The 24,767-nt window shown below is 33.7% G+C and overlaps 1 protein-coding gene across 1 annotated transcript in view; it reads right to left on the bottom strand.

Annotated features, from left to right (window-relative positions):
• TMEM196 (transmembrane protein 196) overlaps positions 1–24,767 on the bottom strand; it is a 181,905-nt gene that overhangs the window by 55,195 nt on the left and 101,943 nt on the right. The window lies entirely within an intron of this gene.

Here is a 24,767-nt window from a genome sequence, read left to right on the forward strand (position 1 = left end):
TGCAGTGCAATGCAGGCACCTCTGTGATTAGAGGCTTCTTAAAGCTCCCGTGATGAGAATATAAAACTCACTTACCTAGCATAACTTCTGTAACATAAATGACAGTTTCAGTTTCTTAAATTTAATTAAGGGCTTCTTTTAGAGTTTAAACTCAATTCTACACAATTTATTAGGCCTTAAAGACCTTCAGTTATTGTGATATTTGGAGAACCAATAAACATTTATACTGAATGATTAGTGGATTTATTTCCATACTTTTAAATCCTCAAAGAGATGCTAACATACCTCGTTAGTATATGGATTTAATGATGTATGGTTTATCTTATTTAAATATTACCAAAGTCATCTAAATGATCCAATTTACATGCATAAATAATATAGTGTATATGTTGTCAAATTTTTGCTTTGTCTTTAGTCACCTCTTTAGGGAAAAAACTCTTCTCAGGAAGAGAACAACAATTTGTAATATTAAAATGAATTGATTAATGGAGACATATAGGAAGGGAAATAAACTTTTGTAGAGAACATAGGGGTGGTATTGACAATAGAATTTCACAGAGAAAAAGAAACAAACAAAACATATGTTATGGTTAATGTTTTATCTCTAAATGTAATGGCTTGAATTATAAGATTGGTTATCATATGCCTGATTATAACCAATCTTGATTGATTCTGGGTCATTGGTGAGAAAGCCAAAAACTTTTGAAAATTAAGTTGTATATCGAAGAAATTAAACTCATCTTCATATAAGTAACTGCCAATAATAATTCACAATAAAACAAATATTTTTAGAAATAAAAACGATTATTTTCTATAGAGAACATTGCTATTTTGTGTTTTAAAACATGAGCATCAGTGTTAAAATTTTTCAAAAAAACTACATTATCTTTTTGGGGACACAAAGGATATTTTTTGTGCCTTTTAAAAATGATGTGAGGATCGTCCCAAGCTAAACCCAAACGCATCTAAAATTTCCTCCTAAATAAAGAAATCAAGAAAAACAGCATTCAAATTGACAAATAATTTATAATTCTTATTCCAATTATCCCTCCATACATTTGCTAGACAAATAAATTATAGGATAAAACTATAAAACAAGAAAAAAAACCACCAAGTACATCAATATCCAAATGCCAGTAGCTCTACAACTTCTGAATTTGATTTTTCTAATGCCATCATACACGAAAAGAGCTATTCATGAGATCCACTGATAGATTATTCAGTATTTCCACAACTTTGACAAAAGCAACAGCACAAAAAATCTCAAGTTTGCCATCTGCTGGTTTGTGTATGATACAAGTGAATATGATTAACCTTAAAATAATTCTAATTAAATGCCTTAATAAAAGAAAGCATCTTCATAGGTGCTATCTTTAAGGACCTAAGCCCTTCCAATAAATATTCAAAGAGTCTGAGGTTCTCTCATTTACCTATTTACCAAAATTAGATTGTGGAAATTTTAATATCTTGATGAAGAAAAATCCAGGAATGGATAGACAGTAGACTAATGTCTCTTGTCTTAATATAATAAAGTAAGTTGACAAAACCAGCAATGTGGCCACATTAATATAGTTATTGAAAAGGCTAAAAATGTGAAATGATTTATTTTAAGGCCTGATTTAAAGCATCTAAGCTATTATAAGCAAAATTCATACGGTGATTGTGGGCACTGGAATGAATTGCCAATTCAGTACAAAAAATTAGAAAATGAAAAATCACAAAATGATTTCAACCATTTAGCTAGAAGTTCATCTAATATTTAATACTCTTGTCAGTGTAGTTAAAAAATATTGTACCTATGGATCTACCTAGAATTTGATGAAGTTTTGCTAAATGAGAAAAATAGCCCACATTTGGAGTATTTCTTTTTTATTTAAAGGTCAAGAAACAGAGATAATAAAACCTAAATTTGTCTTCTGCCTTTTCTTGGCTTTTAGTAATAATGCAGCTCAGAAGTCGGTATGCAAAAGTAGCTTCAGTGCTTGTGAAAATTAATCAAAGAAAGTATCATTTTTAATACTATATTTAGCTCATTTTCTCATTTATGTTCAGAATAGTTTCTGATTATTAATAACCTGTAAATGTGTAAACAAACATATAGTTTACAGTAATTTCTAGTTTTTAATGAAATGTATGGGTACTTCCTCTCCCAGCCATCATAAAGAAAGTTGGACTGGACTTACTCTTCAACTGTATAAAAAATATAATAGTGTTCAGATACTGCACATTAGGTGGCAAAGAACTACGATCCTTGGTAAGAGAGTAACAAGGTTTGCTTCACTTGTTTTCTGACTACAGGCCCTTAACAGATATGATCCAGGAAGAGGGTTACCAGAATTACAGAATTTCAGAATTTATTACAAATGGCAGAGTTCTCGGGGGCGGAGTGCTATGGACTGCATGTTTGTTTCCCTCCCTTCCCTAAATTCAGATGTTAAAACACCAATGTGATGGTATTAGGGGTGGGGCCTTTGGGAGGTAATTAGGTTTAGATGAGGTCATGAGGGTAGACCTTCCATGATGAAATTAGTTTTTTTAGAAGAGGAGAAAGAGGCTAATGAGACTCTCTCTACCATATGAGACTACAAGGAGAAGATAGCAAACCAGAAAGTGGGCCCTGATCTTCAATTTCTCAGCTTCCAGGACTGTGAGAAGTAGGTTTTTGCTGTTAAGTCACCTAGTTCATGGTATGTTATTATAGCAGCTCTAAATGACTCAGATATTGAGGTAGACAGAATTTTCAGGGAGATGAGGGTATTTCACAGAGAGATTGATAAATCTCCATAAGGATTCCTAGAGCCTGTAGCTAAATTCCAAGCCACACAATTGTAGGGTGCAATTCCACTGGTCTATATAAAAGTATTTGAAGTGGTAATAACGGTCAATTATTTTCCAAATTTTGTGAAAACTACAAACCCAATAAGCTCAATACACTGCAAGCAGGATAAACACAAATTATTTCAGATAGGATAATCTCACCAAGGAAATTTCACCAATAAATTGCTGGTAACCAATGATAAGAAATTAAATTTAAAAGCAGGCTGGGCATGGTGGCTCATGCCTGTAATCAGAGCATGTTGGCAGACTGAGGCAGGTAGATCACGAGGTCAGGAATTTGAGACCAGTCTGGCCAATGTGGTGAAACCCCATCTCTACTTAAAATACAAAAATCACAGATTGAATTCCTTGTTCTACTCTTGCCCCTCTTCTCACTACTGCACTTTACTAGTGTTAAAAAAAAAAATACAAAAATCAGCTGGCCATGTTGGCGTGTATCTGTAATCCCAGCTACTTGGGAGGCTGAGACAGGAGAATTGTCTGAACTGAGAAGGCAGAGGTTACAGTGAGCCGAGATTGCACCACTGCATTCCAGCTTTGGGCAAGAGAGCAAGACTTCATCTCAGAAAAACGAAACAAAACAAACAAATAAAAACTGAAAAGCAGTCAACAGAAAAAGGACATACTAGGTGGATAGAAACAAAGGCAACAATTATAGACCTCTAATCTAAAATTATTCAAGCCAGTGGACAAGTGAATAACATTTTAAAGTAATAAAATATTTTTTAAAAAGACTCTTAAATCTATTAATCTAGAATTATATACCTAGCAAAAATAACTTAAAAGAGAAACAGACTTCTTCAGACTAAGAAAAGCTGAGAGAATTTTCTAACATAAGATATTCACCATAAGAGTTGTTAAAATACGCCGGATGTGGTGCCTCAGGCCTGTAATCCCAGCACTTTGGGAAGCCAAGTGGGGTGGATAACCTGAGGTTAGGCGGTTGAAACCAGGCTGACCAATATGGTGAAACTCCATCTCTGCTAAAAACACAAAAACTAGCTGGGTGTAGTGGTGGGTTCCTGTAATCCTAGCTACGCAGGAGGCTGAGGCAGGAAAATTGCCTGAACCTGGGAGGTGGAGGTTGCAGTGAGTTGAAATCATGCCACTGCACTCCAGCTTGGGTGACAGAATGAGAGTCCTGCTAAAAAAAAAAAAAAAAAAAAAAAAAAAGTTGTTAAAATAAATATTCTTCCAACAAAATTAAAATATACCAGAAGAAAATCTAGACTTACACAAAAGAATGCTGAGTATCACAAAGATACATATATGAATAACCATAAACAATTATTTTCAACTTAGTTATTTAAAAATAATAGGCTGCAAAGAGAGAAAATAACAAATTTTAGAGTTTATATTTCCAACTAATTTCTATGACAGCAATAGCACAGTCAATAGGAAGAACAAGACAGAAATATACTGTGTAAGATTCTTACACTACATTATATTATAATATTATTTTAAATTAGTTGTGATAAGTTAAATATACAATTATCAGTCCTAAGCTAGCACAACTACTAAGCAATAATGATAAAAAGGAACAAAGAAAATTAGCCAAAAATAGAGATGGATACTAGACATTACTATATTGATATAAAGAAGGAATAAAAAAGGAAGAAAGAATAATTGGGACCAATAAAAACAAATATCAAGATGATACAATCAACCCAGACCATATCAGTAATTACAATGAAACAAGTAGTTTTACCATTGTAATTAGAAGGTGGTGATAGTAAAGGGAGAGATATACAAGTAACTCCCAACTCTGTGGTTTTCAGTCTAGTTCTAGATGCTGGCTGTATAATGCATCCAGCCATGGCAGGGCCACAGTACAGAGTCTTTCTAGCTAGGATAACCAGGACATTGAATCTGAAAAATTGTCAATGCCTCTGAGAATAGGGAACACTTGTAAAGGAAGAAACCACAGAATAGATCTCCAATCTTTGATAGACTCCTGCACTGCACATGTATGTAACTGGCTCAAAGATGTAAACTGAGACCAGAATTTCTATGTAAGAAACAGAATTTGCAGTTCCAGTACAACCAAGAAAAATTAATAGCTAAAACTAAATTATGTTTACTAGAGAAAAACGAGAAAATCAAGAAAATTCACAACTTAATATTTATAATATGCTAGGTATAATAAAAAATTGTTCAATGATGACCCAAGAAAATAGACAATATTCTCAAGAGAAAAAAAATTGATCCTGACCACAAAATAAATCACATATTGGAACTAACAAATAAAAATTTTGAGAGTGTGATTATAACTCTCCTTAATGAATTAAAATGGAATATTTTTTCAACCAATTAATATTTCAGTAGGGAACTGGGAAATGTTAGCAGGTAATAAAACAATAAAAATAGCCAAATGAAAGTTCTAGAAAAATATGCTTGGATATTTAAAAAAACCACACAAACACACACAGAACAAAAAACACTGGAAAAGCTTAACACCTAAACAGACATGGCAAAAGAAAATGTAAGTTGAAAAGAAAGAAAAGACTAAGTAAATTTGAAAATACATCAGTAAAAATTAACAACTATGACAAATAAGACATTTTAAAAATAGAATGACTGTAGCTAATAATAATGAATTATACATTTCAAGATAGCTAGAAGAGAGGATTTTGAATGTTATCACCACAAAGAAATGGTGATAGTGATAAAAAAAAGATAATGATCAAATAAATAAACAATCATCAGATGTTTACAGTGATAAGTGTTCTAATTAGCTGACTTAATCATTATGTTACATGTATTAAAATGTCACACTGTATCCCATAAATATGAACAATTGTTGTATATCCGTTATAAATAAGATAAAACTTTAAAAAGAGGATGGAGCCTTACAGACCTGCTAAACAATATTAAATGGTCAAATTTAAGAATAATTGGAGTAGAAGAAGGAGGGGATAAAGAATTGAATAAGAAAATAAAATTTGAGAAAATTTGAGATGCTAAATGAACACAAAGCAGAGTAAAAATAAACAAACAACAAGGCAAAGTTGAATTATTAAAGCCCAAAGATAAAGAACATCTCTTGAAAGCAACCAAAGAAAAATAACATGTTATGTACAGAAATTAATGACTTTTTATCAGGAACCTAGAAACAAGAAAACACTGAAATGCCATATTTTAAGTATTTAAAGAAAAAAAAACTAAAATTCTATATAGTGCTAAAATATCCTCCAGAAGTTAAAGCAAAATAAAGACATTTTAAGATAGACAAGACTAAGAATTAATGTACATAAGACCTGAACTACAAGAAAGTGAGAAAAACAATACATGTGTTTTAAGAAAGGAATAAGAAACACCAGAAATGGTTAATATCTGAGACAATTCAATATACTATTTTTTCTTTTTGTCTTTTCCTTTGTTATAAACCATGAAACTATTTAAAGCAAAAGTTATCACATTTTCTTGTGGGGTTTTAAGGTATATGTGTACCTATAGAATATATATGCATTCCATCTACCATTTATCTATCTATCTATATCTATGTATTTATCTATCTATATTTATCTGTCATCTATGTAACTAACTATTCATCCATCTATATCTCTTTTCTTCCCTGCTTGTATGTTTTAAGACAGAGTGCTGTTACACTGGAATGATCTACAAAACAAGAGGTTTAGGACAGCCTCCGAGCCCAGACAGTGAGAAATTAATGCCCTCAATCCAATAACCAATGAGAGACTGAATCCTGCCAACAATGACATGATGATCCTCAAAGCAGATCTTTGAGCAGTCAAGCATTGAAATGACTACAGACCTAGCCAACACTTTGACTGCAATGAAGGACCCACCTAAGCTGCACCCAGATTCTTGATCTTCAGAAACAGTAAAACTGTAAATGTCATTATTTCAAGCCACTTAATATTGTGCAATTTTCTAAACAACAATAGATGAATTAATACAAATACCTGGACAACCACAAAAGAGGAAACCTACCATAACAGAATCTCAAACATATGTTGCTCAAATGGATGGAATTACAAAGAGAAACAGAAAATCTCACAGTCAAATTTGAAGATTTTAACACTCAATTGGTAGAACAAGTAGGAAAAATCAGCAAAAGAATAGAAAATATGAACAGACACTAGCAACCAACCGTCCTAATCAATATGACAGGTATAGTAATAGCTACCCTTTTTACCTTAGTGAGAATCAGCTGCCTGAATGTTGAGACTCAGTAAAATGAAGTATTCTACCCAACTTCTTGGAATTTGGGCAGAATAAAACAAGTTTCAGACCTATTTCTGCCTTCTGACGCTTCCTTGATCATTTTAAAAAATAAATAGAATGATGCTTCCTTGATCATTTTAAAAATAAATAGAATGACTGTAGCTAATAATAATGAATTATACATTTATGATTTAATTATAATTTAAGTTGATAAATACATAATAAAGTGATTATTATAATCACTTTATTATGTATTTATCAACTGAGCAACATTTACATAATTATTTCAAAGAGTAAGAAACTGTTGAGTGCAAGCTTTTAGATTATATAAACAAAAATGAAAGGTAGGTTAACATAGAATGGTAGAGTTGAAAGACTAAGAAAATCTTTCTTGTTAGATTATATTCTATACAGTATTTAAACCCTTTCTACCAGATTCTGACCTCTTCAACTCTTCCAGTGACTAGAAACACATCGCATTTAAAAAAGTCTAAATATTAAATCAATATCTGTATTTTTATGTATTTTATGTATTGCTTTCAGTTCTTTTTTCTGATATAACACAGAACAAGCAAAAATTGTTTTTTATTATGATAGTGATCAAATATTTTATGCTTTGTGTTGAGTCTAACATTTATAAGAGAAATTTCCAAATCCCTTCAAGAGATGGTTGTCAAATGGTCCAGGTTATTAGCACTAATGAGTCTTGCACCTGTCTCTCTAAAGTAAAAATACAAATAACTGTATAGAATACAAGATGTGTGTCTAATAAGGACCAAGTAGTGGAAAATAATTAACTGTGTAATTCTACATTTCTGTAAATGTTTTCTACAGTGACTGTGGTCATCCATATCTATTTATCTATTGTGGTCATTTTTTGGCCACACTCTAAACCAGTGAGTCATACTGAGTTTTCAGTCAATAAAATCCCTAGAGTATTGTTTCCGTAGATCGTCCTGTTTTCCCAATCTTCTACTTGAACAGTTAATCTTCTTTTTACTAAGGGCAGGTTGATTCATTTATCACTATCTAATTTGATCTTATTAGCTTTGGCCCTTCGTTCTTTCCTGTTGAGATCTTTCTGAATGCTCTTTCTGTCATCCCCTGCTTTAGCTATTGCTTCCAGAATTATGTCATATGTCCTCAAGCAGTGAGCCTATTCTAGACTCATTCTTCTTGTTCTTAAGATTCCTAAAAATGTCATTTTTATCGTTTCTGGTATTTTTAACAAGGCACTGCTCATTTATGTCTCTTGCTTTCTGTCTCCATATTTCTAGATTCCTGCTACTCTAGGGTTTACCATTGTTTATCATATTTCCGACCTTTCATCTTTTCCTATCTCCTTGAAACTGTATGCTTATCTTAGTAGTCCCTGGGCAGGCACAAGATCTAATAAATTTTATTCATTTCACTGGTACACAGAGAATTTGTAGTTACCAGGATTTTGGTTGCAAGGGTCCCTCTCCTATTCAATCAGTTACCTTACAACTAAAGTATCTGGCCAGGGACTCACATCACATATTACAGAGATTTACATGTTTAGATGATGAATATCTTGCTATGTCATGTCAAAGCTCCTTTCCAAAGTTGTTTAGAATTTTAAGATGACACTAACTTAAGGACTCACTGAACAAATACTTAATAAGCGTTTATTGTACAAATATATGGAAAAATAAAAGGAAACACATTTGATGAAAAAATAAGTGAGAGATATATTATTTTAAAAATATCCACTTCAATTTCTTAAACTACATATATTTAACGACAACACTTCAAATCAGCATGATTTCCCTCCTTGTCTTTTTCACTAATTCATTTAAAGAGAAAATGAAAAGGCAAGTTATAACCTAAAAAATTTTTGAAACGTTTATGACAAAATCTTTTTCTTTACATGCAAGTAGCTATTTCAACCCCAAAAGAAAACAACCTGATGGAAAATGTAATGAACAGGAATTTTTCTACTCAAAGAAAATATTAAAAATGGCCAGTGAAGATGTTAGAAAAGGAGAAGACTCTAGTAAACAAAAAGTGTAATCAGTTACAGCTTCTCTTATTGGACCAAAAATATGTACTTTAAAAGAATAATTAGTGTTGTGACAAAGTAAAATGGTTGTTCTCATAAGTACTATTGAAAATGTAAATGAGAACAATATTTAAAATATATATTTAGCAATATTCATCAAGGGTATTAAAAATGTGTATACCTTTGACTCAGTAATTTAACTTTCTCATTTTTACTCTAATAAAATACTTTTTCATTTATGATTTAAAGAGTTTAAATACAGAAATCTTTATAACAGTATTATTTTTAAAAAGTAAAAATCAGCCTAATTTTCCAATGGTGGGATAAAGAATGGTAAAACTATAAAATACAATATTTCAGTCATTAGATTACATTTTAAAATCGTATATTATTTAGCTATAACAGTTCAAAATATTTTTAAAATGATATTTTATTTACAAATATGAACAAATAATTCTCATATTCTTTAAGATTATGAATATAAAGAACATTGTAAGAAATTACAAACTCATTAGTGCATTAGGTGGTGATTATAAATTACTCTTTCTCCTTCTGTATTTTTCAACTTGTGAACAAAAATGTGGTACTAATTTTTAATTAAAAAGTGTCATATAACTGAAGGAAGAACTAAAAACTACAGCAATCTGGAGTCGTTTAATGTTGGTGGGAAAAATGTCTAGGAATCTCAATATCTCCTGAGAACTTCATTATATTAAAATGTAATTCAAATGTTTAAGTTAATGATAATGCTTAGAAATCATTGTTTTTTATTTTTAGTTTTTAAAATTTTTAATAGTTTTTTATTTTATTTTTATTTATATATTTTTTAATTGTAGGTTCAGGGGTACATGTGCAAGTTTGTTACACAGGCAAATTGCATGTCATGAGGATTTGCTGTATAGATTATTTCATCACCCAGATAATAAGCATAGTGCCCAATAGGTAGTTTTTTTATCCTCTCCCTCCTCCCACCATCTGCCCTCAAGTTGGTGCTGGTGTCTGTTGTTGCCTTCTTTGTTTCCATGTGTACTCAATTTTTAGCTTCAATTTATAAGTGAGAACATACAATATTTGGTTTTGTGTTCCTATGTTAGTTCACTTTGGATATTAGCTCCTGCTCCATCCATGTTGACACAAAGGATATGATCTTCCTTTTTCATGGTTGTGTAGTGTTCCATGGTGTGTATGTACCACATTTGCTTTATCCAGTCCATCACTAGGCATATAGGAAAATTCCATGTCTTTAATATTGTGAATAGTGCTGTGTAAAGTATACATGCAGGTGTATTTATGGTAGAATGATTTATATTCCTTTGGGCATATGCCCAACAATGGGATTGCTGGAGGAAACAGTATGTCTAAGTTCTTTGAAGAATTTCCAAACTGAATTCCACAATAGCTGAACTATTTACACTTCCACCAGCAGTGTACCAACATTCTCTTTTCTCCACAAATTTACCAGCATCAGTTATTTTTTGAATTTTTAGTAACAGCCATTCTGACTGGTGTGAGATAGTATCTCATTGTAGTTTTGATGTGTATTTATCTAATGATTTGTATGTGGAGCCTGTTGGTTGCTTGTATCTCTTCCTTTGAAAAGTATCTGTTCATATACTTGGCTCAGTTTTTAATATGAATGTTTATTTGCCTCTATTTGTGTATGTTCCTGTAGATTCTTGATATTAGACTTGTCAGATGCATACTTTGCAAATATTTTCTCTTATTCAACAGGTTGTCTGTTTACTCTGTTGATAGTTTCTTTTGCTGTGCACAAGATCTTTTGTTAATTAGGTCTCATTTGTCAATTTTTGTTTTTGTTGAAATTCCTTTTGATGTATTCATTATGAAATTTTTGCAGGTTCTATGTCCACAATAGTATTTCCAGGGTTTTAATAGTTTGAGGTTTTATATTTAAGTTTCTAACCATCATGAGTTAATTTTTATATGGAGTAAGGAGGGGGTCCAGTTTCAATCTGCATATGGCTAGCCAGTTATCACAGCATCATTTATTGAACAGGGAGTTATTTCCCCATTGCTTGATTTTATTAACTTTGTCAAACATTAGATGGTTGTGGGTATATGACATTATTTCTGGACTCTCTATTCTGTTCCACTAGTTTATGTTCTGTTTTTGTACCAGTATCATGCTGTTTTGTTTACTGGAGTATAGCTTGAAGTCGGGTAACATGCCTTTAGCTTTGTTATTTTTGCTTAGGATTGCCTTGGCCATTTGAGCTCACTTTTGGTTCCATATGAATTTAAATGTTTTTTCTAATTCTATGAAAAAATGACATTAATAAATCAATAAGAATAGCATTGAATCTGTCAATCACATTGGGCAATTATGACCATTTTAACAATACTGATTCTTTCTATCCATGTATATGGAATGTTTTCCTCCATTTGTTTGTGTCATCGCTGATTTATTTGATCACTATTTTGTAGTTCTTGTTTTAAAGATCTTTCACCTCTCTGGTTTGCTGTATTCCTAAGTATTTCATTCTTTTTGTGGCTGTTGTGAGTGGGATTGCATTCTTGATTTGACTCTCAGCTTAGAAATTCGTGTTGTATAGGAATGCTACTGATTTTTGTGCATTGATTTTGTATCCTGAAGCGTTGCTGAAGTTATTTATCAGATCGAGGAATTTTTGGCAGAGACTATGAGGATTTCTAGGTGTAGAATCATATCACCTGCACAAAAGAGGTAGTTTGATATCCTCTGTTCCTAGCTGAATGGCCTTTACTTCTTCCTCTTGCCTGAAAGCTCTGGCTAGGACTTCTAGGATGTTGAATGGGAGTGGTAAGAGATGAAATCTTTCTCTGGTTCTGATTTTCAAGGGGAATGCTTCCAGCTTTTGCCCACTCAGGATGATGTTTGCCATGGGTATGTTATAGATGGCTCTTATTATTTTGTGGTACATTCCTTGAATGCTTAGTTCGTTGTTAATTTTCAACACAAAGGGATGTTTATTTATATCGAAAGCCCTTCCTTCCTCTTGTGAGATGATCATGCGCTCTTTGTTTTCAGTTCTATTTGATGAATCACAATTATTGATTTACATATGTTGATCCAAACTTAAATCCCAGGGATACAATCTGCTTGATCAAGGTGAACTTGTTTTTCCATGTGCTGCTGGATTTGGTTTGCTAGTATACTGTTGAGGATTTTTGCATTGATGTTCATCAAGGATATTGGCCTGAAATTTTCTATTTTTGTTGAGTCTCTGTCAGATTTTGATATCAGGATGATTTTGGCTTCATAGAATGAGTTATGGAGGAGTCCCTCCCCCTCAATTTTTTGTTTCAGTTTCAGCAGATTCCTGTTCTTTATGCATTTGGTAGAATTCAGCTGTCATTCCATCTGGTCCTGTGCTTTTTCTGGTTGGCAGGCTTTTTATTGCTGATTCAATTTCAAAACTCATTATTGATCTGCTCAGATATTCAAATTTTTCATGATTCAATCTTAGGAGGTTGCATGTTTCCAGGAATTTATCATTTTATTCTAAGTTTTATAGCTTGTGGGCATATAGATATTCACAGTAGTCTCTGATTTTTTTTTTTCCTGTAGGGTCAGAGGTAACATCTTCGTTATTCTAATTGTGTTTATTTGGATCTTCTCTCTTTTTTTTTCATTAGTCTAACTCACTCTCTATCTTATTTGTTCTTTCAAAAAGCAAACTCCTAGATTCATTAACTTTTTGTGTTTTTTTCCACATCTGAATTTTCTTCAGTTCAAAGATTGAAGAAATATCATCCCACACAGATAAGAGAGAAACAGCAAAAGAACCCTGGCAACTCAAAAAGCCAGAGTGCCTTCTTAACTCCAAACAACTACTCTAGATCCCCATCAATAGTTCCAAACTAGGCTGAAATGGTTGAAATGAAATAGGATTAAGAATATGGACAGTAATGAAGATTTTCAAGATTCAGGAGAAAGTAGAAGACCAACACAAATATTCTAAGAAATACAATTAAAAATTACAGGACGTGAAAGATGAAATGGCCATTTTAAGAAAGAGTCAAACTGATCTGATAAAGCTGGAAAACTCACTTTAAGAATTTCAGAATACAATTCTAAGTATTAACAGGAGAACTAACCAAGTTGAGGAAGAATCTCAGAGCTCAAAAACCAATTATCTGAAATAACTCAGTCAGAAAAAAAATAAAGAAAAAAGACTAAGTAAGAATGAACAAAACCTCTGAGAAATTTGGGATTATATTCAGTGACAAAATCTACAACTCATTAGTATCCCTGAAAGAGACAGAGAGAAAGCAAGGCACTTGGAAAACGTATTTCAGGATACTGTACATGAAAATTTCCCTAGCCTCAACGGAGAGGCCAACATTCAAATTCAGGAACTGCAGAGAACCTCTGTGAGATACTATACAAGATAATCATCCCCAAGACACAAAGCCGTCAGATTCTCCAAGTTTAAAATGAAACAAAAATGTTAATGGCATTTTTGTATTTTTTATACCGACGGGGTTTCACATGTTGGCCAGGATGGTCTCGATCTCTTGACCTCATGGTCCGCCTGCCTCGGCCTCCCAAAGTGCTGGGATTACAGGTGTGAACCACAGCACCCAGCCCTGAATTTTTTTTTTTTTAAATATAGCATTCAACTGCAATCTTATTATATAGTACTTAATTGAAAAAATTGAAACCATGTCAAGGAGCTGAACAGGAGCTAATTCAGAAGAGTAGCTCTTTTAAAATTGCCTAAGGCAAAGGCATGTACTAGCATGTAATTGCTTTGCAGCATGGTAAATGTGTTACACTTAACGCCAGCAAAAATTTTCTTTTCTCAGTCTTTAGAGTCGTTTCCTGGGTGGAGAGGAGTATGAATGAACACCCTTTTTCATCACCTTATCACCTTTCCCACACCTACTGATGGATACTTCCCACTGTGGGTTGCAATCTACAGTCACTACAGGCAGCAGAGTATTCAGTATTATCCAGTACTTCCTGCTATGCTCTGTGGTACTGAGCATTGCCAAGAAGGTGCTCTTTCTTTTGGAAATTTACTTCAGTAGTCAGCTACAAACATACTTCATGGGAAAAAAGTGGCCAGTGGAAGAATGCTGAGGTGCCTAAGAATCACTGAAGCACCATACAGTGATAGAGTCAAATGTACAAAAAGAGGGGGTGGCCAGGTAAAATCATCCAGACGGTGTATCTTAGCTGGTAGTGCTGAACCTCTGTCTTTCCATTTACTGGGAAACTCTTTATGTGCCCTTTGTGTCCTTTTAGTGCTATGCAAGCCAGTTGCAAGCAGTTTTTCAACTAGAAATCATGACTGGGAAATATTTGATACCAAAACAAAAACAAAAACAAAAACAAAAACAAAAAAACATGAATTTGAAGAGCATTCACATTATCATAAGAAACTTAAAAATTACATTTGTAGGAACAAGGATGTCAGGAAGATGGTGGACTAGGAACTCCCCCTCTCCGTTATCTCTTTGAAGTATGATCTGATAGCCATCTAAAGATAAAAGTACCTTGTGGAAGATTTGGGATCCAGGTAACAGGCTGAAAAATCTAGGAGGCCGTGAAGTCAAAACCTGAGGAAAGCTGCTTTTTTTGGTCACAAGAAACAAAGTAGCTTATTCAATAATGACACAAAAGTCAATTCAATAGGAAAGAATAGGGTTATAAATATATTTGCACCCAATATAAAGACACCTAAACATCTAAACCAAACATTGACAGAAGGGAGAAACAGATAGAAATACAATAATGATAGGGGACTTTAATAACTCACTTTCTATGATTAACAGATAACCAAGACAGAAAATCAGCAAGAAAATAGCGTGATTGAACAACACTATACATCAAATCAAATGGACCTAACAGACATATACAGAACTTTCCATCCAGTAACAAAGAATATACATTTTTCTCAAGTGCACATGGGACATTACCCAGGATAGGTCACATATTAGATCCAAAAAAGTCTTAATCAATTGAAGCATCTACATTGTGTGGGGTAAATTTTCCTGGTGGGGTTCGTCATCTTGCACCAAGAAAATTTAGGGCATAGACACACGAGAAGTTAGGAGTGAAGGTTTAATAGGCAAAAGAAAGAGAGAGAGAAAGAGCTCTCTCTCTAGCGAGAGAGTGGAGACTTCCGAAAGGAAAAGACCGGCCAGAGGTGACTGTGCCAGCTTTTAGAGTCAGGCTTGAGGAACTGATGTTTGATTTACATAGGGCTTACAGATTGATTCTTTACATAGAATACGGGAAAGGCTGGCAACCCCACCCCCCCCACCCCACCCCCCGCCACAATCTTATTATGCAAATGAACTTTCCCCTAGGCCAGTGTCTGCTCCTTACTGCACAGGTGACTGACCAAGAAGGGATGATGGAGCCACCATCTTGAACATGATTGGCACAACTGTTGATATCTATGTCTGCAGCATGATTTTATAGGCTGCTCTTTGTTAGAAAGGAAAATAATTTGGGGCTGCTTTTCATTAAAAAGAAAACCTTAGAGAGGGCTTACTACCCTCACTACCTGCCTAAGTAATTTCTTCTTAATTCCTGTATCACAATGACAGAATATATTTAAATATTTTTTTCTGATCAAAACGGAATGAAATTAGAAATTGGTAACAATAAGAAAATGGGAAAAATCACAAACACATGTACTTGAAACGATGCACTCTTGAAGAACCATTGGGTCAGACGGAAAATCCAAAGAGAACTTAAAAAATATCTAGAGACCACCAAAAATGAAAACACACCATACCAAAACCTATGAGATGCAGCAAAAGTACTGCAAAAATGGAAACTCAGAGCAATAAATACCCACATTAAAAAAGAAGAAAGGTCTCAAATAACCCAACTTCACCCCTCAAAAATCAGAAGAAAAAAACAAACTAAGCCAAAAGTAGAAGAATAGAGGAAATAATACAGACTTTAGCAATAATAAATCATAGAGACCAGAAAAACATTAGAAATCATAAGTAAAACTAAGAGTTAGTTTTGGAAACAAATAAACAAAATCAACTAGACTAGTTATCCTGACAAAGGAAAAGAGAGGGATATCTCAAAATAAAATCAGTAATGAGAGGTGATATTACAATGGCTGTCTCAGAACTAAAAAGGACCACAAGGAAGTATTATACTCAATTATACGCCAACAAATTGGAAATCAAGAAGAAGTAGATAAATACCTATAAACATATGGCCTACAAAAGGGGAATCAAGAATAAATAGCCGGAACTGTCCAAAAAGGAAAAAGGAGATTGGATCAGTAATCAAAAATCTCCCAACTAAAAAAACCCTAGGACCAGATAGCTCCACAGGTGAATTCTACCAGTCAAGGAATTTATACCAATACTTCTTAAACTCTTCCAAAAAATAGAAGAGAAGAGAATATTTCAAAACTATTTTTCTTAGTTTTGCCACTATTACCCTGATATCAAAACCAGATAAATACACCACAAGAAAAACCTGCAAGCCAATATCCTCAATGAACATAGATGCAAAAATGCTAAATCAAATACTAGCAAACCAAATTTTACAGCATATTTAAAGATTTACAAACCACGACCAGTTAGATTTATCTCTGGGGTGTATATCTCCAGAATGGTTCAATCTACACAAATCAATCAATGTGAAAACATTTATTAAAAGAGAACTTGAGGCACAAATAAACATTATAAAGAGTTTATTTGAGTAAACGATTTGTAAATCAGAAAACACAAAACTGTAGGAAGTCAGGCTTTTATGGGAGGAATGCAGAAGTAAAACAAAGATAATATTTGATTGATTACAGTTATACAGTTGCCTTTTTTTTTTTTTTTTTTTGCCTTTACCACTAGAAAGTGCCTTGTTATATAGCTATAAAGTTAGTTGGCTGCTTCTGATCTGCTGAGCTAGAAAAGTTTTCCTCTAATAGGAACACTGCATTGTCTTACATAGTAACTGCCTCAGGGAGGGCCATTACCATTTCTTCAAGCAATGCAGGGTTTATCTCCTCAGATTGAAGGAGGAAGGCTGTTATTGCTGGAGATCAAGAGTCCCTGTCTTCTGGCAAAAACGACTTATTTAGAAACTCAATTTCCGTAGCTGCAGCAGAAACGTAGTTTATAATCCAGAGGACAGCAAAAGAGTAAACAAATACTGCTTTCCTGATAATAGGATTATCCCCTAAGGTTTAATTTGAGTTTGATGACATCTGCTTCATCCTTACCATCATACTTTGCTTTATATGTATAACGTTCACTTACAGAGGGAGACTGAAGAAGATCCTGGCACAACAGATTTCCTCTGTGTGGAAAGTAGTATTCCAACAAAATGGCAACCTGTCTATTTGAACTAATAGATTTAGTTATTATTCTTTACTTTCAATTACATTTACAAAATATTTGGTAGGTAGAGGTTGGTAGAATTATTATTGTAATTTCATTTCCACATAGAATATTTAATATTGTACTAATATTTTTTAAAAAATCAAAGACTTTTAAGAAACAAAACAAAAACAAAGTAACTGATTTCCAAATATATAAAAATCGAGTTTATTCAACATTTAAATACTCTAACAAAAGCTAGGATTCAACATGGTGCTGAAAATTGGATTTGGCATGGCATAATAATTGAGCCTAATTTAGGCATGTGTTTTTCTCAAAGTTCAATCTTTTTATCATTTACCCAAAGATATTTATTTTCTATATATGAGGTGTTTTGTACTATTTTAAAAGTTGGAAATAAAAAAAGAAAAACCCTGCTTTTTATGTACACAAAAAAAATAGTTTACAGTAGCCTCAGTTTTAATGACACTATAGGGATACGTTAACATCGTCCATAAAACAGATCTTTTATCTTTCTTATCCAACTACTCAGATACCAATACTTGCTAATAAGACAAGCTAAAGTCAAACACACAAAGAAATCAAAATCAACCCTTAAATTATCTGAAATTAAATATATTTTAGTATATGTTTAAATGAGACCAATATCAGAATTTTAGATGATAAACCAAACCTACATCTCATTTACAAACTATTACTATCACTAGCTCACCCCTGGCTGCTTAGCCTGCTTTTGTTTACATTGTTTTAAGAAATGGAACTCACAATGTCTTCCTTAAATGAATATTCCATAGTTGAACAGTTGTTAGTCTCAGGTTTTTCTTTCTGGTGTGTAACCTAAATTGCTTTTTTAAAAGATGCTATTCTACTACTCAGATATACCTTATTCAATTGACTGTGATTATTTATTTTTCTCTTATTTTGGAGTTTACACTTTTCTGATATTTATGGGCTATGTTCATTCTTATTGACAAAGCAAAACTATATGCATTTTTAACCCATCATTCCTCTTTATTTCTTTATTCTTTACTTCTTACAGATTATCTTTCTTTGTACGGCATCCTAAGCCTCCTACCACTGGATCTACTGCTGGAGGCTTTGGAGGCTGCTAATTTTTTTTTAAGTTCTCCAGGTGCAATCTTAACACAGTCATCTTGAAATTTATAGTAATCCGCTCACCATGCCACAGTGCCCAAAATAGCGTCAGAATCCTTTGACACTATAAGGAAGCACTTTTTATCTTATTTCAACTTACAGTCACTTGGCAGTCATAACATATGGCATAAGTTCATAAATACAGGACTGCATGGATGACTTAGCTTGACATAATCATTCTCTAAATAAAAAAACTGGAATGCAGTTGAAAATGAATAATATGCCATTCATTTCTCCACATCAACCATATAATTCAGCTGTTTCAAAGCCATTACATAGTCAGTCATGGTTAATACTGATTTATTTTTTGTACTTTGATTTTATTTAATCCTTGCAATAACCCTGCAATATATTGTAAATATGGAAATTCAGTTTCAGAATTGAAGTTGCTTAGGCTTTTACAGCTATTTACTGATATCTTCCATACATACAATGTCCTTTATATTACAACAGAGTGCCTATGTTTTTACCTTTTTAAAAAACTGCACATAAAAGTGCTATTAAGTTTGCAGATTGATAGGATTTCACAAATTGAACACATCCATGTGATTGGCCTCCAGATCAAGAGACCCAGAAGCTCCCCTGTGTCTACTTCTAGCCACTATCAAGCCCATCAGTCTTCAAGAGTAACTAGAATACTGAGTTCTGGTTACTAACAACATGCATCCCTGCCTGTTTTTGTACTTTTTATCATTGGAATTACATAGCATATTTCCCCTATATTTGGACTCTTTAACTTATGTTCGTGAAATTTGTTTATATTGTCTCATGTAGTTGTAGATTGTCATTCTCATCATTTTATATTATTCTATAATTGTGAATATACCATAATTTATTCACCCATTCTATTGCTGATGGGCATTTGGATAGTTATAACTTTGGCTTATTATAAATAATACCATAAGAATTCTAATACATGACATTTGATAAAATACGCACATTTGGAAGGTTTTACGTCTATATTTCGATAAACCTGGGAATATATTCCTGGGAATAAGGTTGTTGAGGTACAGATTAAACAAATATTTAGCTTTGGTAGATACAATCAGATTTCCAAAGTGGTTCTACCATTGCCTCTATATTATTATTAAATAATTAATATTAATGATTGTATTTCAATTATGTCACCTATCATCACCACTATTATTTTTTTGGTGATTATTATGAGCAAAGCACTGAGCCACGGACTGTGTGTCTCTGTGTATATATCTCTGTGTATATATAATATGTACATACACACACACACACACACACACATATATATATATATACACATATATATACACCAGAGATACACAGATGTCTCAGTTATAATATAGTTACACTCTCCCTCCTTGTAGGTGGAATGTCGACATAAATTTTTAAAAATTCTTCTGCACAGAGATTTGCTTGTTTTTATTTATACTTACTTATTCAATTATTCGTTTACGTCAATATACACTTATGGATATTTACTTTACACTTTGGGTTATAGTATAATACTACTTAAATTATTTTGTTTCTTATCTTCATCTAGCTTTAGCCATTAGCTCTGTCTTTAGTCTTAGAATCAGTGATTTATCCAAGAAGCCTTGGTGGTTTTTTGTTGTTGTTGTTGTTGTTGTTGTTGTTGTTGTTTTTGAGTATGGTATTAGAAAGCAAATTCTGTGTGAGTTTTATGCTAGTTGCTATGGGTTTTCCTTACTTGTGGACCCTCTCAGCTGACGGAAAGGGTAATATATGCATGTGTATAAACATATATCTCCGAATATATCTATATGTAACCTTCAGTATCTATATTCAGCTAAACCTAAAGTCACACTGGTATGTAACTCTAATCCATTTCCACCTGGATCATCTTCGCCTCCTCCCTATACTTTTTGCACATTCCCATATAACGATAAAGGACATGACTCTCCCCATCCACCATAAATTTACTTAATTGCTCAGTTTCAGTATAAAGGTATAGCAATATTGGAATTGCTAACCAGCACCCCTGTAGGAATGAACTTTACCACCTAAGGTATAGGGCTTAAGTGCATTTCTTTTTGCCTTTAATCTTACAGACTCCACTCACTTCTAAAGTTATTCATGTTAGCACCTTTTACCCCCCTCACTTCTGTGAGATTGGTTCCAACACTTGTAATATGGTTAGATTCTCTTGTGACAATCTACATTGCTTCCTGGGATTCTCAGGCTCCTAAATAACTTTTATAACATTTGCAAATATGAAGGTTAACTATCTTTGCTAGAAAGTTCTACGGGTTTTGACATGTTCCTAATGTCATGTATGTACCATCACATTAGCATAAAGAGGTTCACTGCTTCCCAAAAAGCCTGATGCTTCACCTATCTAACCTTTTCCTCAAATCCGTATCTTTCATTGATATATTTACTATATCTAAAGTTTTACTTTATCCAGAATGCCATGTATTTATAATCAGATACTATGTAGGCTTTCAGACTTGGTTTTTCCACTCAGCAATATGCATGTAAAAATTATCCAAAGCTTGATAGCTTTAAAATTATCCACAGTTTGATAGCTTTTTTTTGTTTGTTTTGAGAGAAAGTTTTGCGCTTGTTGCCCAGGCTGGATTGCAATGGTGCGATCTCAGCTCGCTGCAACCTCCGCCTGCTGGGTTCAAGGGATTCTCCTGCTTCAGCCTCCTGAGTAGCTGGGATTACAGGTATGTGCCACCACACCAGGCTAATACTGTATTTTTAGTAGAGGTAGGTTTTCCCATGTTGGTCAAGCTGTTCTCAAAGGTCAGACCTCAGGTGATCCACCCACCTCCACCTCCCAAAGTGGTGGGATTACAGGTGTGAGTCACCACACACAGCTGCTCTTTTGTTTTTATAGCTGCTATTAGTCTGAATGTTATCTTCCCAAAATTCAAATGAAACTTAATAACCAATGCAATATTAAATGTGGGGTGTTAAGGAGGTGATTAAGTTATAAGGGCTCTGCCCTCATGAATGGAATTAGTGCCCATATAAAAGAGGCTGAAGGGAGCTGGCTTGCCCCTTCTGCCATGTGAGGACATGGCAGCAAAGGGCTTTATAGTGGGGACAGAGAGTGAGATTTTACCAAATACCAAATCACCTAGTGCCTTGGTCTTAGATTTCCCAGCCTCTAGACTGTGAAGAATAATTTTCTACTATTTATAAATTACCTTGTTTAGCCGGGCGTGGTGGCTCAAGCCTGTAATCCCAGCACTTTGGGAGGCGGAGGCGGGTGGATCACAAGGTCAAGAAATCGAGACCATCCTGGTCAACTTGGTGAAACCCCGTCTCTACTAAAAATACAAAAAATTAGCTGGGCATGGTGGCGTGTGCCTGTAGTCCCAGCTACTCAGGAGGCTGAGGCAGGAGAATTGTCTGAACCCAGGAGGCGGAGGTTGTGGTGAGCCGAGATCGCGCCATTGCACTCCAGCCTGGGTAACAAGAGCGAAACTCCGTCTCAAAAAATAAATAAATAAATAAATAAATAAATTACCTTGTTTAAGGTATTTTGGTATAGCACTCAAATAAACTAAGATAATCCCTAAATAATATTTTATTGTATGAATGTACTACAGTTTATTTATTCGTTCATCTATTCCAGGTTGATTTTATCTTGCTAATTACAAACATAGTTACTATAAACATTCATGTTCGGATTTTGTATGAACATATTTCAAATCAATTGGGTCTTTCTATGATCATAGAATATCTCTACATGTAGACTTCATATACATGTTATTAGGTTCATACTTCAGTATTGCATTTCTGAGGGTGCTGTTTTTAACTGATGTATATTTTGAAATCTCCAATACTAATTGTTCATCATTAGCTTATAGGAAAGCAAAATACTTTCGAAGATTTACCTTGTATCTTGCAATGTTGCTATTATAGTTTATTAACCCAAGAGATTTTTATTGATTCTTGAGATTTTTCTACCTATAGAACCAAATGATCTGTGGACAAAGAGTTTTATTTATTCCATCCCAATCTGCATATCTTTTACTTATTATTAGTATGATTTTTTGGCTCATTACACTAGCTAGGACTTCTGGTATGGTGTTGAATAGGAGTGCTGAGTAAAGACAACCTTCCCTTGTTCCTCATCTTAGGGTGAAAGCATCCGATTACTCACCATTAAGTATTACATTAGCTGTCAGCTTTTTATAGATGTTCTTTATCAAGTTGAAATATCACTATATTCTTGATGTGCTGGGAGTTTTTTCTTGAATGGAATGGACATCTGATATTGTCAAATGCTTTTTTTTGCATCACTGATTTTTCAACATTGAATCAGCTTTGTATGCTTAGAATAAATCCTACTAGGTCATGGTATAAAACTTTTTAATACCTTTTTGGATTTAATTTGCTAATATGTTGAGGAGGGTTGTTGTATCTATGTTCATGAGAGATACTGGTCTTTCTTTGTTTAGTTTTAGTAGTAGGGTATTGCTGACCTCATTAACTTAGCAAGCATTCTTCTGTTTCTCTTTTCTGGCATCAATTGTGGAGGACAAGTATCATATTTTTCTGTAAATTCATGAAAAAATTCAGAGAAGCCATCTGGGCCTAGTTATTTCTTTTTTGGAGCATTATTAATTATCGATTCAATCCATTTAATAGACGTAGGTCTATTAAACGGGGAGTAGGTGATTTATTACTCTCTGTTTTGGTGGTATCTTTCAAGAAATTTGTTAATTTTATCTAAGTTATAAAATCTGTGAGCACAGAGTTGTTTGTATTATAGGATCAACAGTAATTACCTCCATTTATTTCTGATATTTGAAAATTATGCTTTCTCCCTCCTTATTTCCTGTTTAGTTTGCCTAGAGATTTGTCAATTTTATTGATCTCCCCAAAGAACCAGTTTTTTATTTTATTCATAGCTCTTTTTTTTTCCTATTTTAATTTTATTGACAGGTGCTCTAATAGTTCTTTCTCTATGTTGCTTTTCTTCTTGGGGCATTTTGCAATTCAAGGCTTATAAAGAGACTGAAAAGCGGGGAGGATGGGGCCTGTTATGAGAAGCTGACACATTTTAAGAAATCTTATATGATCAAGGAGCCAAAAAGTGGGATTTAAGGCTTCAAAGCACTCGTGACTTGAAGTTGCAAGATTTCTGAGAAAAGAGAGGCACAGACAAACGACAGTCATGTGCCACGTCGGTGTTACCCTGGGTGCTTCTGTTGACTAAGTTCTGCAGGGTAAGCCGCTAAGAATCCTAGCGGAAGGAAACTAGAAAGAAGAGCTTGTTTTGCTTATGTTAGGGTACTGAGGATTTGTCTGAATCTCTCAGCTGGGAATCCTGAAGGATTACTCTCCAGTAGTGGAATAAATCACGGATAACTAAGACTTACAAAGATTGTAAATCAGTTTTGAGTCAGCTCATCCCTTAAGGACTGAAATGATTTGTCCCTCTGTTTACTTACAGAAAAGAAGGAAAGACATCATGAAAAGAAAAAGCACATATCATTTCATTTATGACATGGTACAGTAAGTGAATGTGTTTGGTCTATTTTACATAAATGGGTTTGGTCTATTGGACACCCATAGAGAACTAAATGCATCTTGAACCATATGCAAAAGTCAACTCAGGATGCATTATTAAAGAGGACTCTTCCTAAGAGTTTCTAGAGTATCGTGAAGTGACCACAGAAAGATGTGCAGTAGAGAGAGGAGAGCCAGAACAGTGTCCTAGTATGGGAATCATGGTTGAGAATACAATTCTAGCAAGACTTCTAGAAAACCTATAAAAATGTGCTATAAGGGAAAGGGAAGCATTTGTACATCTGCTGCTCAGAAAGCTCTGATGAAAACTGTACTAGAAATTTAAGGCTATATCAACCATCTGATACTGTGGTTCAATTTTCACTTGCATATTAAGTAATCAGTCAGGAATAAAACAATTATAACTCAGCTTTAGAAAAAGTTCTTACCTTTTAGGATGGTTGAATAGGAAACCCTTTAAAACCTGGTGGTTCTGTATAAAGAAAATGTGTATGTAAGTTTTTTTTTTTTTTTTTTTTTGAGTTGTGATAAAAACCCAACTCAAATGGTGATTCCTCACGGATCTAGAACTAGAAATACCACTGACTCAGCAATCCCACTACTGAATATATACCCAAAGAATTACAAATTATTATATTATAAAGACACATGAACACACATATGTTTATTGCAGCACTGTTCACAATAGCAAAGACTTGGAACCAACTCAAATGCCCATCAAAGATAGAATAGATAAAGAAAATGTGGCATATATGCT

Source organism: Saimiri boliviensis, chromosome 10 (genome assembly GCF_048565385.1).
Source record: "Saimiri boliviensis isolate mSaiBol1 chromosome 10, mSaiBol1.pri, whole genome shotgun sequence".
In the NCBI taxonomy this organism is placed as follows: domain Eukaryota; kingdom Metazoa; phylum Chordata; class Mammalia; order Primates; family Cebidae; genus Saimiri; species Saimiri boliviensis.